We start from the raw sequence: 18605 nt of genomic DNA on the forward strand, positions 1-18605 counted from the left end.
ATAAATACGAGCAGTTTGTATCTCGTTAAATCAATGTTACCATACCACACGTAGCGTAACAACTTTGGCTATTGCTTTTGGGAATACTGATTTTTTTTACTTCATTTACGAATTTGTTTGCGAAATATTCGTTGATTATGAGTAGTTACACGTGATTTTAAGACATATTAAATTTGTTTTAAGACATGTACGAATCTTCGTTTTTGCTTTGATACCTGCATACCTATCCAAATCCCAGCTGTGAAAATAGACACTTTGTTTATCCTTCTGCGATTTGTCCGGTCTTCACAGACTGTGTTAATAGATTCTTCTGCGTAGATATGATTGCACTTGGATGCGCGAGCAATCGGGATTGCGACAAACACTCAGTTCACGTGTGGCTTTCATTAAAGTGCGTTTTTAACACCTTTTTATGAACTATTTTGGTCACTTTCGCATTACTATGCATGTGATTATTGCTTATATATTGTCAGTTATGTATATGTGACGATAAACTGAAAATGTTCAAGTTATATGAATAAACTTTCTGTTCTGTTCTGTTCTATTAAAGAAGGTGATGGTACTATTTTATATATTACGAATAAGCCAAATGTCAGTAAATGCAGCACTCATAATCACTTCTTTTAATTCGATATAAATGGCAAACGCTCAACAACTGCTTACCCTGGCATGTATTGGACATAAAAAACCTTATTTTTCGTTGTCTGAATAAATATCATAAATCAGTATCATTTGAAGAAGTTGTCGTTCCTCGAAAATATTGAATGTAGGTATTAAAATTGTACTTAACCAAATTATTGCGATAGCTTGTGCAGATCTGAAAAAAATGGAATTGAACATCACACTAAACATTTAAGAATTTCCAAAATCATATACGTCGTATATCAATTATATTCAGTAAAAAAATCAAGGAAAACGTGAATTTAGTTGTCCAGTAACATACGCCATCCGTTTAACATAGTTAATATATTAGGTATATATTTCAATATGTTCCCTCACATATATCTCATCATATAAGCTATTTTGATAAAAAAAATGTTGTAGCACATGCTACCATGCGAAGTATCGGTGTGCGTTATTACGAATATAGTTTTGCAAGAGACATCTCGATAGTTCATCAATAAATACGACGCAACAACCCAACAAATAAGTGCATTCATCAGATAAAATGTGTTAAATTATGTTCAGTAACATATTAATAATATATGTGGGATGCCAACTTGTGTTACATCACAAGTGCGTGACTAACCAGAACATCTATATGGTAAAAGCAGAGCTATAAAGAACAAAGTTTCTTGATAAATGTTAAATACGAGATAGCTCAATTAGCGATGTGCATATTATGGACGGGACGCTTATGTTTTCTTTTTAGCATGTTTCTGGAGTTTTCACATCATGTATATCAAACTCTTCACAAAACCAGAGCAAAATACCAGGGTAGTGCGCCCAGCACCTTGTTGTTTGCTTTCTGCTGCAAATGTGGATTGGTAACCAACAAAAACGTGCAACATTGTTGTGCTGAGCTTCAATATATTGTAACAACTATTAAATGGAAACGAAAAAGACTTTCTTGTAATACCTGGAATTGCTGTTTGACTGAAACCCTTTGCACTATTTGCACACTTGTGTAATGCCATAGCCTTCCCTTACCGTGATTCAATCCCCGTCCCGGTCAAATAAGTCGTTCGGACATTGGTTGGGAAATATATATATATTAAGACGCACCATATATATTTTTGCGCTCGACTTGCGCGCTCGATCTGCGCAGTGAAATACCATATCCGGTTACTTCGTCTATTTCCGAGAATGATCGTTATTCGTTTTTCATTTTCTTTTTTTCTGGAATGTCTTGTTAACGCAAACTAAAATAACAATATTTTAAGATATGTATATAAATACCAAATATAAGGTCTTTTAATGTATCAAAAAAATATTCTTACTGTCTCGGTAAAGAATTGTATCTTTTCGGCCTAAACCGTCAAGTGAGGAACTTATTCTCATAATATGTAAACAATTAAAACTATGTTGTAGCCAATGATTAGCAATTTTGCTTCAATAATATTTGTTTACACTTTTCATGACACTACGATGTTATGTAGTGATGTTCTGTATTCTGCGAAGAACTACTTTTATTGCGCATGAATTAAGTGGTAAATCGGAGTTTTGGGAATTTAGTTTTTGGCAGCCAGCCAATTCATATTGGCTCAAAAATTTGTATCATTACTATGGCCTCGGGGCTATGCCCCAGGCCAAAAATGATGGTTCGGTGTTTATTAACGTGTCGAATATGCAGGGGCTTAATTTTATAATGTAACATTATTTTCCAAAACGTTGTTTGACTGCAAAATACGAGTATAATTAAGCAATCATTACCTAACCCCTATCGATAAAAAAACTTTGGTTGATATTATCATTCTGATAATTAAACATCATTTTAGATCCGAAGTTGAAGGTTATGAAAATAACTATAACATGGTGCTTTGTTTCATTAAAGTCAACATCCACATTCAAAAGTGGCAGTAATTTTATTATAAATTGATTGGAACTTACTGTGGTCCGAGGACTAATTGACACTATTTGACATGTACATGTAGCATGAACGTAAGTAATACTATTAAATCTACTGTATCTGTTACTGTTCGTGCTAAGCATTTTAGGTGTTTGATTTGAGTCTTAAAACTGCGGGTATTAATTATCTGATCATGTAATGTAATTAAAACAGGATCCCGAGAAAATTTATAGATCAGTGAATGCGTATCGTGCTGTTTAATTATAGTCCTGAATTATAAACAAATGGGATGTACTCTGTGAGAAAGGGGTGTAATTCATGTGTCCGCACAGACTCATCAGGAACGACACTTTCCGAATACACTGGATTTTTGCTCAAATGAGACATTCATTAAAAGGAAAAGTTTTAAAAGGGAAAATATCGTCTCTGGTAAGCCTGTGCACTTTAAGCAAATGCATAAATTCCTATTTCACAGATCAAATTTCAAATTATTGTACGAATATAGATTAACGACATTTTCCGTTGTTTTGCTACATTATCACATTCACTGTTTTTATTTTATTTTAAATGAAAGGACAGGTCGATTGTGAATAGCAGATTTTAAAAATGATAATAATGACATGTGAGTGGTGTGCCCAGCATATATATATATCATTCAAATATTTATTTTTATGTTTGTCTTCCTAATGATTTATTTAAGATTCCTTGAAATTGTGTTTGCAAAATATCAAAACGTGTTTGTTAATTTCCTTAGACTTATTCGAAACGCTCTGTAGTCGGTTTCCTGGGACAAGAACCAATACTTTGTGTCAATTGTCTATCGAAAGAATGCTTTCAATGGAGATCGAACCCGTCATTAGCCAAGTAAAATATTATAATTTAAAATGCTTTCTTATGACACTGGTGACAGCGACAGACCAGGTAGATCGGGAAAGCATTGGTATACTATGTTTTGTCCATCGTTCTCGACTGGTTTCACTACCTATAGAGAATAGACTGGTGTGTCGAGTGAAAATTTGAATTTGAAATGTATTAACATTTACTGTTAATTTGCCAAGACCAATTGTACATGTGTTTATTGAGGACAGAGTGGAGATTCTCATTTTTAGGAGTGTGTGCCAAGCTGCTTTAACACGGTCAATTGAATGAAAACTACGGGGGAGAATTTCTACATGTCTGTTTCTAGTGGTATTTACCTCCCTTTGTTAAAAATCGGTTCAGCTATTACTAAAAACAACTAGGAAGATATCATGACACACCCGGATGAAATTTGATTCTTTGATTGATCAAAATTCAAGTATTTATCATCGCTATGAACATAACATTTCTAGAATTATGGACATGTAAATTGTTATTGGGAGGAATGTTCTTAAATTCTTAAAAACGTGTCTTCTTTCGCAGCAGCAGGCGTTCAGCGGCATACACTGACTGGAAATCCTACAAAAGCCTGGCAACAGTTAGCAGTAAGACAAAAAATTGTCATGGTAAATTGCTATGAAGGCATATTATTGTTCAGTTGATGACTTGATGACTTTATAGTCAGTTTTAATTTCGGTTACACTTCATTCGACAGGTTAATGATTACCGTTTTTACTACTTGCTTGCAATCTGGTGTTCTCGCGTTACTTAAGGAATAAAATTCGCATTTAAACATCATGATTATATATTGGATAAATTATTGCATATAACAATCCTATTTGATTTCGATTAGGACTTTGGTTAATTGATAATCTGTAATACTGGATTGATACAGATTCCAACTCTTTCGATAAAAAGCCTGTGGTGTCAATTTTGTTTCCTGGTTGCCATGTAGACGTATTTACTAAGTTTTCAAATGCTCATATGAATACCGGAAGTTAATTAACAAAGGTTACCACCGCATAGCGCTTAAAGTGTCATCACGCTCTGAAAGGAAATCATTGCTTGTCATGCGTTATCAACAAAAACTATATATTATTTTATTTTTTTAAATCAGTTGATTAATACATTTTCGGAAAATGGTCGGACTTACTTGGTAATGCGAGTTTTAAGTTTGTAAACTGACTGTCATTTGAATGACATTCTCGAGTGTCAATGTTCATTTGCTTGGGAGATAACAATGATCAGGATTATTTGCATTTAAATATTATACGGAGATCTGCCTTGCCGTCTTTATATGATTTAGTTTAATGTACACAAAAGGAAAATCGAAAACTTCTGTATAAACAAACCTTTACTGTTATTAATCCTAACCAAACATTTAAATTCAGATGACTTTGAAACGAATACATTTACTTAACTGTAATGAGAACAACGTTTGTAAAATTCTCTGAAGTTTTTTTCATATATCTAATTAAAAAAAAACTGTATAAAAAGTAGACGGTCAAAAGCGAAATAAATACAAAAAATTAAACAAGGAAAACTTGTTTTATGACTTTCCATCAGTAGTTTTTACAATTCACGAACATATAATTAACCGTTCAATACAATATCTATGTCCGCATGTCAAAGTCCGGTATGCCACTAACGGGCTTTAGTTTGAAACACGGCAAATGTATTTTTTTAACAAAACTCACTACATATCCTAAAATGAGTGATAAACAAAGATTTTCGTTCATTTCGTGACTAGATTTACAACCGGATTAGGCCGCTTCTCTTGGATATATAATTAGCTCAGGACAACTAGTTTTGTAATTGAAAACCTGTACTGTTAAAGGGACATGTTAATAGATATGAGTATTGTTAGAAATGTCATATAATTTGCATACTAACAAATATTGAATGGATTTGAAAATCTTAAATTACCACAACAACAAAAGACGGTATATGAAAAGCATTGCTTTCACTGGGATATATCCCCGAGCACTGTGGTATCTAATGCTTAAAGGGTCTTTTCACGTTTAGGTAAATTGACAAAATTAAAAAAAAAAGTTGCTTCAGATTCGCAAATTTTCGTTTTAGTTATGATATTTCTTAGGATACAATAATACTGAACATTTACCATGCTCTAAAATATACATTATATTCATCTTTTGACGATTTAAAAACCTGAATATTATAAAGCGTTGCAACGCGAAACGATTGACTAATTTGGAAAGTTCTGTTGTTGTCGTTATGTTTTGTGAAACTACGAAGATTGCTTATATAAAGTAAAAAATACATCAGTCATTTTATGAGCACGGATAGACGAGTGGTAGCGGTATACTTTTACTCCAGAACTCCATGGGTCTGTGGTTCGAGTCAAGCTGAAGGTTACTTTTATCTTTTTTTAATGGTATTCTTGTTTTCTTACTGGAGCTGTTTAGATCCAATTTTTACATTTATCAATATAAAGCATTTAATGACAAACTTCAATACATGCCCAAATCTGTGAAAAGGCCCCTTTAACTAGAGCGTGTGCGCATCGCTGGCTTAAGTATTTATCAGCGGTTTATAAACGCTCTGTTAGTTAAACAGGTATTTTACAAATAATGGAGGAAATGCTTCACAAAAGCTGTATCATTTTACCGATTTCGAATGATTTTACATTTATGATATCTCTTACTTTTTGTATTAGGAGTGTTATTTCGATTGACGAAATGTATTCTTTATTGAATCAATGACTATTATTTTGAAAGTCAACATAGTCAAACTGTACACACCTCTCTTTAAAAAATAATTATCGATGTCGTGTATCTATAAATAAATACAGAACGAGTTGAAGTTTGTGCTCAAGTATAGTAAATACTAGGGTCACGCCATAGTGGCTCATTTCGTATTGTAGTGTTATTCGTGACGGCGACACAAAGGGTATAATTCAAAATAAAGTCTTTAATAACGTTGTTTCAAATGTATTTGTGTCTATATAGTAGTGTAATAGTAATAATACGATGTTATTGAATTTTATACCAATTTTCAATTTACACAATTTAAAGTATATAATTTATGAATACGGCGGAAAATCTAAATGTCTCATAAAAGCTATCTTTCAAGTCTAGCCGAATCTGTCTAATACAAAATTTGACTCTCTTTGTATAATAAATGGTTACCCTTTGATCGGGTCTCCACGACAAACAAGTTTCTCATAAAGATGCCCTATAATATCGTAACATTTTGTTATGGAATGGGTCGACTTTTGTTTTGTTTTTAGCTCTATTCGATCTTCTTTACTGTACCTCGCACTCTGATCGCTGTTATGTATGATCTTTGAGTTTCCGACAAATGGGATTTATTTCATTATGCAAAACTGTCTTACATCTGAGTAAACCATTGTGGCGATTGTTGTTGCAATACATATTAAGACGCTTACGCCGTGGACTTCCAAATCTTACTTTTTTCATTCATTTGATTTTGCAAGTACATGCATGACAAAAAGACCATACGGACGATGCCCCAATACGAGTCGTCTCGTAATTCGGCCAGACAGATTTACTCCCTGACAAAAAGCTTCCTCTGTTGTGCATTATTACAGGTCCACGATATTTGTATTTATAATTAGACAGTGATTTGACACCAATCAATCGACGTATGACACCACAATATATGGCATATACGTGTTACAGATCGTATTTAATATTAAATTTAAAACTATATTGTGTTGTGTTGTTTTATTGTTGTACCAATTTCTAAATATCGTTTACTTTAAATGAAAATCACGACTTGTCTATGAGTTCATAACGGTAGTTATTTTAATACTTATTGTACTCGTTGATTAGTTGTTTACTAGTATTCGATTTATTCGTTAAGGTCGTTTTGCTCTAGGTTAGATAAGTTCAGCTCATCTATTCCATACAATTGCACGTTTATAATTTGTCTAGTACTCAGATCACTCATCCCTTTTCCCGTGCACTGATATGTTTAATGTCGATCTCGAGAATCGTATGATTGCTAAAGTCATTCGATTCTTTACATTCAAAGAGTATACATCTCTTTGTTGTATATTAATGATATTTATTACCATTAATAAATATATTACAGGTAACTATGTTTTAGTATTTTCACAATGTTTCGTTGTTAAATTGTATTTTGTATTGTGTGTATTGTTAGTATTGTTTGTATTTTAAGGATCACCGTCGGATCATGCATTACTTGTATTTGTGTATTGCTATATTTATATAGATTCGATTCTTTACATTCAAAGAGTATACATCTCTTTGTTGTATATTAATGATATCTATTACCATTAATAAATATATTACAGCCAAACGAGTTTATCCTCCACGATAGAACCGCACGTAAACCCACCGGCAGCATTGGCGCCCAACAAGTCGTCGTGGAAAACAGGAAAACAACGTTCGAAGTAAATCGTTCAACGTTGAATCGTCGAGCACAGCATTTTGCTCAAATTGGCCAAACTACGCCTTTGCTATTTGACATAGAAGAGACATATTTGAGAGTTATTCCCAAAGAGACAGTCGACTGAACTTGGATTGTTTAGTGACAACACGCGTTTGCTGAACGTTCTATGGTCTGTCTGCTCACGGAGAAACCGTTCCCGGGACATTCACGGTATAAATGTGCACACATTAACTTTTACGTACGTACGTCAACGTCAGGATTCTTCATTCTACGTTACCAGGATTGGATTCGCCGTTCAGTCTGGATAGTGCATTGACACTGTAATTGGACTTATTACATAGTGTATAGGACTAAGTATATTGTTTTGTTTATTCTTTGCTGATCCGACGGATTTTGGTGAGTGTATTTTTCTTTGCATCAATTTGTATATTATTTGCAATTTTGCGTAAAAATTATCACTAAGTTGACCATCGAAATTATAAAGTATACTTCGATTTCAATTTTACGAAATTTGGCATATTGGTCACGGGTTATCTTGGTGTTAATTTAAGACGCAACTGCGAAACTGTTTATTTAGACGTATTTGATTTACTTGCTTCATTGTTTACATTTTAAGCTAAGTTGGAAAAGAACGAATATCTAACTTGTCTCGTTCACTAACCGATGTATTAACACCGTTTTACTTAAGCACGCAATAATCAGTACAATCGGTGTAATTCAGTAGAGCATACATTCAAATTCTACCATTAGACAGACTAGTATTATTGTGTTATCCCTAATTAATTATCATTCAGATTTATATCCTTTACATCTGTCCAGATAGTCACAGTATCGGGTTTGATTTTAAGTATTGTTAACAAGTATTTCATATTTCTGTGGACGTTATAGCATCGACAGAAATATTTACCAAATATTCTTATACCAAAATTGTACATGAAACCATGCATTGTAATGCATTACGTGTATAATACACTGTATTTGTATTATACATATTGGGAATTCGTCGTGATTTTCCGCATTTTGCACGCGAGAGTGACGCGCGTATCGCACTATAAAATCGTTAATTTCGCTCGATGAATTATGTAGCGAAATTAGCGCGGTTGATATCGTTTTAGACTATCACGCGGGAGAACTGAGTTCGATTCAGGATACCGGCACGTAAAATTAACCTTGGAAATTTCCAAATAAATTGAAATAAATTGACCACATTACAAATAAATTGAAAGAAAATTAGCAAGTTGAGTGCGTTTGAAAATAAAATAAATCAGTGTTTCTCAAAGCTGGCAAACGGAAGTGCAATTCAGGGGAGATAATGTGTGTAGATTACGAGCAAGGGCAGTGAATTAATTATACTGCATCATTTGAATGTTTGAAAAAAGTATTTTTTCATGTTGCAACCAACTTCATACGAAACGTGAGGTGATCGTGAGGTTGCTGTGATAATATAGTGCTTTAAGGAGATAGTGTTGCCTTAAAAGAATAGTATTTATTGATAGTAGTGCTAGTTGTTGATTAGTATAAAGAGGCCTCTACATAAGTACATAGATATAAGTATTCAGTATATATAGTAGACAGGTTAGGCTAGCACGATGAGTTTAGAACAGTTTAGAAATGTGAGTGAAAGAGAGGAGAGATTGCAGAGGAGAAATATAGAAATAAGACACGGTAGACAATATATCCAGGAGAGGAATCGTACTCGCCTGAATGAATCGGTCCATGCATGTGAGTCCCCATTACGAACACAGGAGCTAATTACGAGTAGTACCAGGCAACAACGTGATTCGTCTTATGTTCCATTACACGAGGGAGAGAATCTTGAAGATTTGGACAGATTTCTAAAAGAAGCACGTAGGGAAAGAATCAATAGCCTTGGATCAAATGTCGGTGACCTCGTTACAGTTGATGAGTACGTTGGTGACACCGAACAAACGCAAACCAAGACGTTTGAACATCAAAAGTCTGCACAACAACAGGAGACGGAAACAGACAGCAGATACGGACGACAAGCACACATTATCCGTTACAGAGAAGAAAATGAACGCACAGAAAGGGAGTTAGAGTTACGACGGCGGCTTCTGGAGCTAGAGGATCGCGAAAGCAAACATCGGGAAAGAGAAGAGCATATGTATGAATATTGGAAACGTAAAGAGTTTGACTTACAGCAAAAGGAACGAAACATGAAACATAGTTTTGAGAGCAGAGAAGAGCGATTATTATCTCAAGAAATGAAGCTAAGAGATATGGAAATCTCATTATCTGAGAGGATGCAGAAGATAGAATGCAAACTTGAGATGCGAGAGAATCGTACATCGGACGGTTACTGGAAAAATGAACGAAATGAGACAGTGGGCAATGCGTCTGTGCTTGAACATAGCAGTAAAGAGAAGATTGACCAACTTCAGCGTAAGATCGAAACTCTTCAAAAAGAAAAAGCAGCATTAGAACCAAGATTACCAGATGCTGACGTTTTACGCTACGGCAAAACGCTAATTCAAAAGGACGGCATGAGAGATGCCACAGAAATTAAATTGAACATCTCGTCATTTTCAGGAGAGGTACCAGTACCAAGGAGCGAATCGTCATTCGAGGATTTCAAATTAGAGGTAGACAGTGTGAAAGTTATATATGCGGACCACGTTGTCAAACAAGGCCTTCGCAGAGCACTTAAAGGGCAAGCCAAGAAAAAGATGCTTCATATGCGTGCTGATGCAACGGTTGATGAAATCATGACCGAACTTGAAGACAATTTCGGAAATGTCGCCAGTACCGACACATTACTATCCCGTTTCCTCCGTGCAGAACAGGAAATTGGCGAGTCCGTTACACAGTGGGGTTTACGACTCGAAGAAATGCTCCTTCAAGTAACCAGAAAGACCAAAATTGATGACGAAGAGAGGCGGTCCATGCTAAAGAAAAGGTTTTGGAGAGGCCTCAAGAGCGAAGAATTGAGAAATGCCACCAGGGTTCACTTCGAAAATAATGTCCCATATGAGGAACTACGAAATAAGGTACGCGAAGAGGAATTCGAGGTGAAGCTATTAAAGGACAAGGATACCAAACATAAGATAGGGAAAGTGAGTCAGCTTGCTGTTGAGACAGATGCATGTCAAAGTAACGAATTACTGCAACAGCTAATGAAGAAAATTGAGAGTCTCGATCGAAAGTTGGAAGACTTGAGAAAGGAAGGACACACAGGTCGGCAGAGTGGCAATGATAGAGCTGCAAATACCACAGGTGAATACCGACAGAGAGGGTTTCAGAGAGGTGGAAACCGGAGACGCCCCAATTATTATCAGAATAACCGAAATAATGATCATACTGCAAACCCCGATACATTGATGACGAATCAACCAGCATCAAAGGAACATTTAAACTAACAAACGTCGCCATTGAGGGTCGAATAGACGACGTTTCCAGTTCTGACCCCAAACCACGAAAATGCAATTTATTTAATAGGCTTATCGGTTGTTCCAACGAATCCGATATTTGTATTAATGGCTTACGAACACGGGCTTTGATTGACAGTGGAGCCATGGTTACGACTATTAGTCAAAACTGTTATGAACAAATGGACCCAAAGCCATTTCTCTATAGCTTAGAAGATTTACAGCTGTCAATTACAGGAGCTAACGGAACCGAACTTGTGTATATGGGATACATCGAAGCAGCCATATCAGTTCCAAACATAAGTGAAGAAACCTTTGACGTCCCTGTTTTGGTAGTGCCCAATACGGAGTACAATATCAATGTACCCGTTATCATTGGTACCAATGTGATACGACACCTTCACTCACTGCCATTAGAAAACTTATCTGAGGAATGGAAAGCAGCTTTAATGGCTACGTCTCTGGCGACGAACATAGGCTTGGTGGTTTCTACGAACAGATCCACTGTAGAACTACCACCGTACGAAACTATGACAATATCCGGTTTCGTTCGAAAATCAACACAGGATTCGGCCGCTGTTACTGAGCCATCAGAGAAGGCGTCAAGTCGAATTGGTGTATGCCCGCGTGTTGTCCGCCTTGACAGCCGAGGAAACACTGCCAGAGTTCCGGTGCGCATTTTCAACTTGTCAGCCAAACCCATTAAAATTGTTCCTAAAACCGTCCTCTGTGAATTGCAACCTGCAAAGGTACTGCGCTCATGGACACCAGATACCGCACAGACACCATTAAACGCGACGTGTGCAACACAACAAACAAACAAGGAAGATAGGGATAGATTCTGTGATAGTTTGAAAATTGATATTAATCATTTAGAACCAACAAGAGCAACTAAAATCCATGTTGTTTGAAATGAGGGATGTTTTTTCGTCAGGGCCGTTAGATCTGGGTAATACCGATCTCGTTCGCCACAAAATACGGCTAAGTGATAACGAACCATTTAAAGAACCTTACAGACGCGTACCGCCTGGACTCATAAATGAGGTTCGTGAGCATGTGCAGGAAATGTTGGACATCGGCGCTATTCAGCCATCATCAAGCCCGTACTCATCCAACGTGGTCATTGTCCGGAAGAAAGACGGAACTATACGCTTCTGCATTGATTACAGGAAGCTGAATAGCCGTACCCACAAGGATGCGTATGCCATTCCCCGCATTGACGACACCATTCACCTCCTTTCCGGTTCCCGTTACTTCACTAAACTTGACTTGAAGGCGGGGTACTGGCAAGTAGAGATGGCGGAAGAAGACAAAGAAAAAACCGCTTTCCAAGTAGGAAGTTTAGGCTTCTTTCAGTGTAACCGGATGCCATTCGGCCTCTGCAATGCCCCGGCTACATTCCAACGATTAATGGAGCGTTGTATGGGCGAATTAAACCTAAAAGAATGCCTCATATACCTTGATGACATCATTGTTTTCAGTCATGATTTTTCAGAGGCTGTTCAAAGACTTAAAGCAGTTTTACAACGTTTAAAAGACCATAAGCTCAAACTAAAAGCCTCCAAGTGTGAATTTATGAAACCGGAAGTGATATATCTAGGTCATTTGGTCTCAAAAGACGGTATCAAAACCGACCCAAGTAAGATCGAAGCGATACTTAAATGGAAAGTACCGACATCTATCAAAGAGGTTCGAAGTTTTTTAGGATTCGCCGGTTATTATCGAAAGTTTCTTAAAAACTTTTCCCAGATAGCCCGGCCCCTCAACGACCTCCTGATCGGCACATCCAGAAACCAGTCAATTACGAAGAAGAAGTTTACATGGGGTGAGGCACAACAGCTTGCTTTCGACACTCTTGTTCAGAAATTGTCAACAGCCCCAGTTCTGGCGTATGCCGACTATTCGAAACCGTTTAAGTTGCATACGGACGCATCTTCGCACGGTCTTGGTGCAGTGTTGTATCAAGAACACGACGGCGTGGACAGAGTGGTTGCTTTTTCGAGTCGCAGTCTGAAGACATCGGAAAAGAATTATCATGCAAGTAAGCTGGAGTTTCTTGCTCTCAAATGGGCAATCACCGATAAATTTCATGATTACCTGTATGGTATCCCATTTGATGTCTACACGGACAATAATCCACTAACATTTGTGCAAAGCTCAGCCAAACTATATGCATGTGGCCATAGATGGGTCGCCGCACTAGCGAACTATGACTTCAAAATACACTACCGGTCGGGAAAGTTGAATGTTGAGGCCGATGCACTTTCGAGGCTAGATCAGGACGTGGTACAAGCTGTCCTGGTAACGCATTCAACCCCTATGAATTCAAGTCCTGTTGTCGATCAGACCAAAATAAATGAAGCCTGCAACCCACCGGAAGTTCTAAAATCCGAAGACTGGATAAACGGTCAAAATGCTGATCCAACAATTTCACAGGTCAAGACGCTTATTGTTCTGAACTGGCGACCTAATCAGAATAACGTCCGTCAACTTCCGCCGAAAGTTAAAAAGTATGTGCGCGTGCTGAAGCATCTATACATTGATAACGGGATTCTAATGCGTAAAACAACATTACATGAACAAACCGTACAACAGGTTGTTTTGCCAGAATCGGCCAGATTGCATGTTTTTAAAGCATTGCATGATGATATGGGACATCAGGGTCGAGATAGGACAATATCTCTATTCAGCGAAAGATTTTATTGGCCTGGAATGTCAAGTGACATAACGAAATGGATACGAGAATGCGACAGATGTATTCGGAGTAAAACTGCCCCTACTTTTGCCACGGGTCTAGTAAATATAACCTCGACGGCACCTATGCAACTTGTGTGTATAGACTTTCTTTCACTGGAAGCATCAAAGGGAGGTTATGAGAATATACTCGTAATCACGGATCATTTTACGAGATATGCTCAAGCTATTCCATTAAGGAATCAAACAGCTCGCACCACGGCAAAAGCTCTGTTCGACAACTATTTCGTACATTACGGGTTTCCTGAGAAATTGCACAGCGATCGCGGTCAGAACTTTATGTCGCGCGTGATCAGAACGCTTTGTGCGATAACATATATAAAGAAAACGCGCACGACTGCTTACCATCCGCAGGGCAATGGTCAGTGCGAACGATTCAACGGTACACTGTTACAGATGTTGCGCACCCTGGACAATGAAAAAAAGGCAGACTGGAAATCTGCAGTACCAGCACTGGTACATGCGTATAACGTGACTCGGAATGAGTGCACTGGCTACTCACCATATGAGTTAATGTTTGGACGCGCCCCTCGACTTGCAATCGATGCAGTACTGGGTTTGAAACGACAGGGTGTTGGAGGCTCAGCACCGTCAACATATGTTAAAGAGCTCAAACAACACTTAGGGGATGCTTACAAAACAGCCAGCCGTGTATCGCAAGAACGTGAAAAGAAAGCAAAACAACAGTATGATAGAAAAGTACGTGAAACTGTTATTTACGTGGGCGACAGAGTTTTACTTCGCAATTACGGGTTAAAAGGAACTCACAAAATCGCCGATATATGGGCAGAACATGCATATACTGTGATCGGCCAACCTGACCCGTCGATTCCGGTGTTCCGGATCCAGCACGAAAGTGATAAGAATATCATCAAGACAGTTCACCGGAACCAATTATTACCAATCCGCCAACTGCCGCTTGACGTAACGTCTACATCCGAATCGGAGTCTACGTCCGAATCAGAGACGACAAACACGCACGAAACTTCAGATGCAGAATCCGATAGATCGCGTTCGGACCAGTCGTTAGCACGCAGTACGTTGAGGTGTAATGGTCCATCGAAGTCGGTGTACGTTCCACCACACAAGCGGAAGCCTTGAGAACCAGGGTTGTTACCGCGCAAAACAAAGCGCGCAACAAAAACCCCAGCGTGGATGCGCACTGGAGATAACCTAGTGTAAAGTCTATTATCTCCATTAAATCGTGAAAATATGTTATACATATTTATTTATTTTAAATAAATTACAAGGTGTATCTTCATGATGTTTTATTCATTATTAAGTATGCTAGTGTATATTATGTGTGTGCTATAATTACACGTTAAATATGCATTATTGTCTACAGTTGTCTGTTTTTAATATGATCGGAGTTGCGTTTTTCGACGTTCCAAATGTTAGAGATCCTCCTTAGACGATTTCACGCGTTCATAATGTATTACTGATAATTGCGTGAGTTTTGTTTTGAATTTAATTGAAGCATATGTCGAGGACGACATCAAAATCGGAGGACGGTAATATGTTACAGATCGTATTTAATATTAAATTTAAAACTATATTGTGTTGTGTTGTTTTATTGTTGTACCAATTTCTAAATATCGTTTACTTTAAATGAAAATCACGACTTGTCTATGAGTTCATAACGGTAGTTATTTTAATACTTATTGTACTCGTTGATTAGTTGTTTACTAGTATTCGATTTATTCGTTAAGGTCGTTTTGCTCTAGGTTAGATAGGTTCAGCTCATCTAATCCATACAGTTGCACGTTTATAATTTGTCTAATACTCAGATCACTAATCCCTTTTCCCGTGCACTGATATGTTTAATGTCGATCTCGTGAATCGTATGATTGCTAAAGTCATTCGATTCTTTACATTCAAAGAGTATACATCTCTTTGTTGTATATTAATGATATTTATTACCATTAATAAATATATTACAGATAACTATGTTTTAGTATTTTCACAATGTTTCGTTGTTAAATTGTATTTTGTATTGTGTGTATTGTTAGTATTGTTTGTATTTTAAGGATCACCGTCGGATCATGCATTACTTGTATTTGTGTATTGCTATATTTATATGCTATATTTATATAGATTCGATTCTTTACATTCAAAGAGTATACATCTCTTTGTTGTATATTAATGATATTTATTACCATTAATAAATATATTACAGCCAAACGAGTTTATCCTCCACGATAGAACCGCACGGAAACCCACCGGCAACATACGTGATGCCTAATAGGTAATTTGGCAGGTGACCACACGATCAACGTGAAGATGTTGTTCTGACCAATAGCTAATTAGTCTATATTTGTATCGACAAACGTAAGATACGTACGTTGGACGCAACTAGAACAAATCTTCTTATTCAATTTGATATCGTTATAGCATATATAATTATATGAGCCGCGTTCTGAGAAAACTGGGCTTAATGCATGTGCGTACATTGTAGTCCCAGATTAGCCTGTGCAGTCCGCACAGGCTAATCAGGGACGACACTTTCCGTCTAAACTTGACTTTCGGTAAGGAGGGACTTTCTTGAAACTAAAAATACCATAAACGGGGAAAGTGTCGTCCCTGATTAGCCTACTAAAACAGAACTTTGTTTTACAGTTTTACACTTTCGCAACAATTCACTGTTTCTTGATTTACGTTTTTTAAACATAATATCGTATAGTATGCGTGTGTCACTAAATGGCTTTTAAAACCAGACAAGAAAACTAAATCGTACGAAAAATAAGCAAGTAACCTGAACCAAAACTGATAATATCACAAACATTAGTACGTTACCGGCCCACTCTTGATCAGCAGACGATTTATTGCTTAAATCTGCCTAGATAGCCGAGGTATCACGATTTTGACCGGTTTATACAAGAAACGGAACCGGATCATATCGGAAAATATACATTTAAAACCTACACCGTCAAATAATTTACACCAAAAACATGTCAACATGTAGTACAATGCGGTCAATGGACAATATAATTATTTGAGATTCAATCTTTTCAGCATTGTTCCTGTTTTGTACATGCAACAGGCCTAAGTCACAAGTGTTTATAGTGACTTCGATGGAATATTATACGTATTGGAAATTAGCCTGTGACGTGCGTATCTTGACTTTATTTGTCTATAATAAAAAAATTCTTATAGTATTGGTGGTTTAAATTATTGAAATTCCGTTTGAAAGACAAATATAGATGGCGGTTCACTGCCAAAATATTATACGTTTAACATAAAGATTGTATTCCAAATGAGCACTATTTCTTTGTGTTTGAACAGGCTAAAATGTAACAACGATTTAGACCTTTTTATGCGGGTCATGCAAGTCAATTGATACGTATTTCGGTTGACGCGAATGCCGCTGGTATTTTCCATTGGCTAATTAAAAGTATGCGACGTCATCGATGATTTGTTCCTGGAAAACAGGGCTTTATGATGATGCGGAAAAACATCTTGGACTAAACCTTACGCACATGCATTAGGCCCAGTTTTCCAAGAATGCGGCCTTATGTTCGTTGAATCAGATCGATAACCACATCGATGAACCTGCTTACACGATACCACTGTTTTAAATAAACATTACTTCCTGCTTTATTTCCTTTCTTTTTATTTAAATATTATTATATAATATTCTGTTAGTATGATGTATACTTAACGAACCGCGTCATGCGTAAATTAGTCTTATACCATATACGCAGTCTGGTAAGGAGCTACCATGTTCGCTAATAAGATCCCGAAATATTGCGGAACTGTTTTATGTAGCGGACAGCGCGACAAAACTGCGCGATTGCGGTATATTGTTTAAGATCTATTTTTGCATGACTCGGCTCGTACTATATCCGAATCTGCTAGCTGCAGGGCGGTGGACGTTAATGTACGCGTAACTCGGCCCATAACATGTGTTCGTTCTCGTATATTTTTAATTAAATAAAAATAACTTGTGTCATGTTCAATTTTAGAAGCAATAAGATGGAAAATTTTGTCTTGTTTAGATCCTGTTGAAGGGTATCTGTTTCTATGCATACGAGACGGATCAACGTGAAAATGTTCTTTTCCGTAAACTTTGCCTAAACAAATTAACACCGGGCCTAAAATATATATGGCAGATGTTACATTTAAATAGCGAAATCAGTAATGTCACACATCTATGTAAACAATTGTTCAACCTCATGTTTTAGCTTAATCAGCGGTTTTTGCAGAGTCTACACTTAAAGGGGCCTTTTCACGTTTTGGCAAATTGAAAAATTAATAATAAATGCTTCAGATTCGCAAACTTTCTTTTGAAGTTATGATTTTTGTGAGAAAACAGTAATACTGAACATTTACCATGCTCTAAAATATCCAGTATATGCAACGTTATATTTTGTGACACTGTGAGGATTGCTTAATCTATAAAGTATAAAATACATCATGCATTGAATGAGCATGGATGACCGAGTGGTCTAAGCGTTATAATTTTTTAGAGTTGGAATGTAATCAACCGCTTGTCGACAAGCGATGCATAGAATATTTTACCGATAGTGTTAAATGTAAACAGTGGCTTGGTAGTTGATATGCAAAGAGACTTTGACTTTCTGTCGACCTGGATTAAAGATAAGGTACTAGCATTAACAAGCTGCCGCGGGTCATTTTATTTTATTTGAGATGTCAAATTTCGGTCACTTAAGGTTATTATAGGCGTCACCTTAATTGAAATC

At 36.8% G+C, this 18605-nt stretch overlaps 1 protein-coding gene across 5 annotated transcripts in view; it reads left to right on the forward strand.

Moving 5' to 3' along the window:
• The first annotated feature begins 3776 nt into the window (after positions 1 to 3776).
• The window catches only part of LOC127848476 (carnosine synthase 1-like), a 33552-nt gene continuing 18723 nt past the window's right edge, over positions 3777 to 18605 (forward strand). For 2 of the 5 annotated variants that reach the window (XM_052380958.1, XM_052380959.1), the window contains exon 1: positions 16778 to 17012. The gene's annotated coding sequence lies outside the window, so the exon portion shown is untranslated. Of the gene's footprint in view, positions 3994 to 16777; positions 17013 to 18166; positions 18507 to 18605 lie in introns of those variants that run through there. The other 3 variants (XM_052380957.1, XM_052380955.1, XM_052380956.1) reach the window with 3 other exon arrangements.

Source organism: Dreissena polymorpha, chromosome 10 (assembly GCF_020536995.1).
Source record: "Dreissena polymorpha isolate Duluth1 chromosome 10, UMN_Dpol_1.0, whole genome shotgun sequence".
Taxonomy (NCBI): Eukaryota; Metazoa; Mollusca; class Bivalvia; order Myida; family Dreissenidae; genus Dreissena; species Dreissena polymorpha.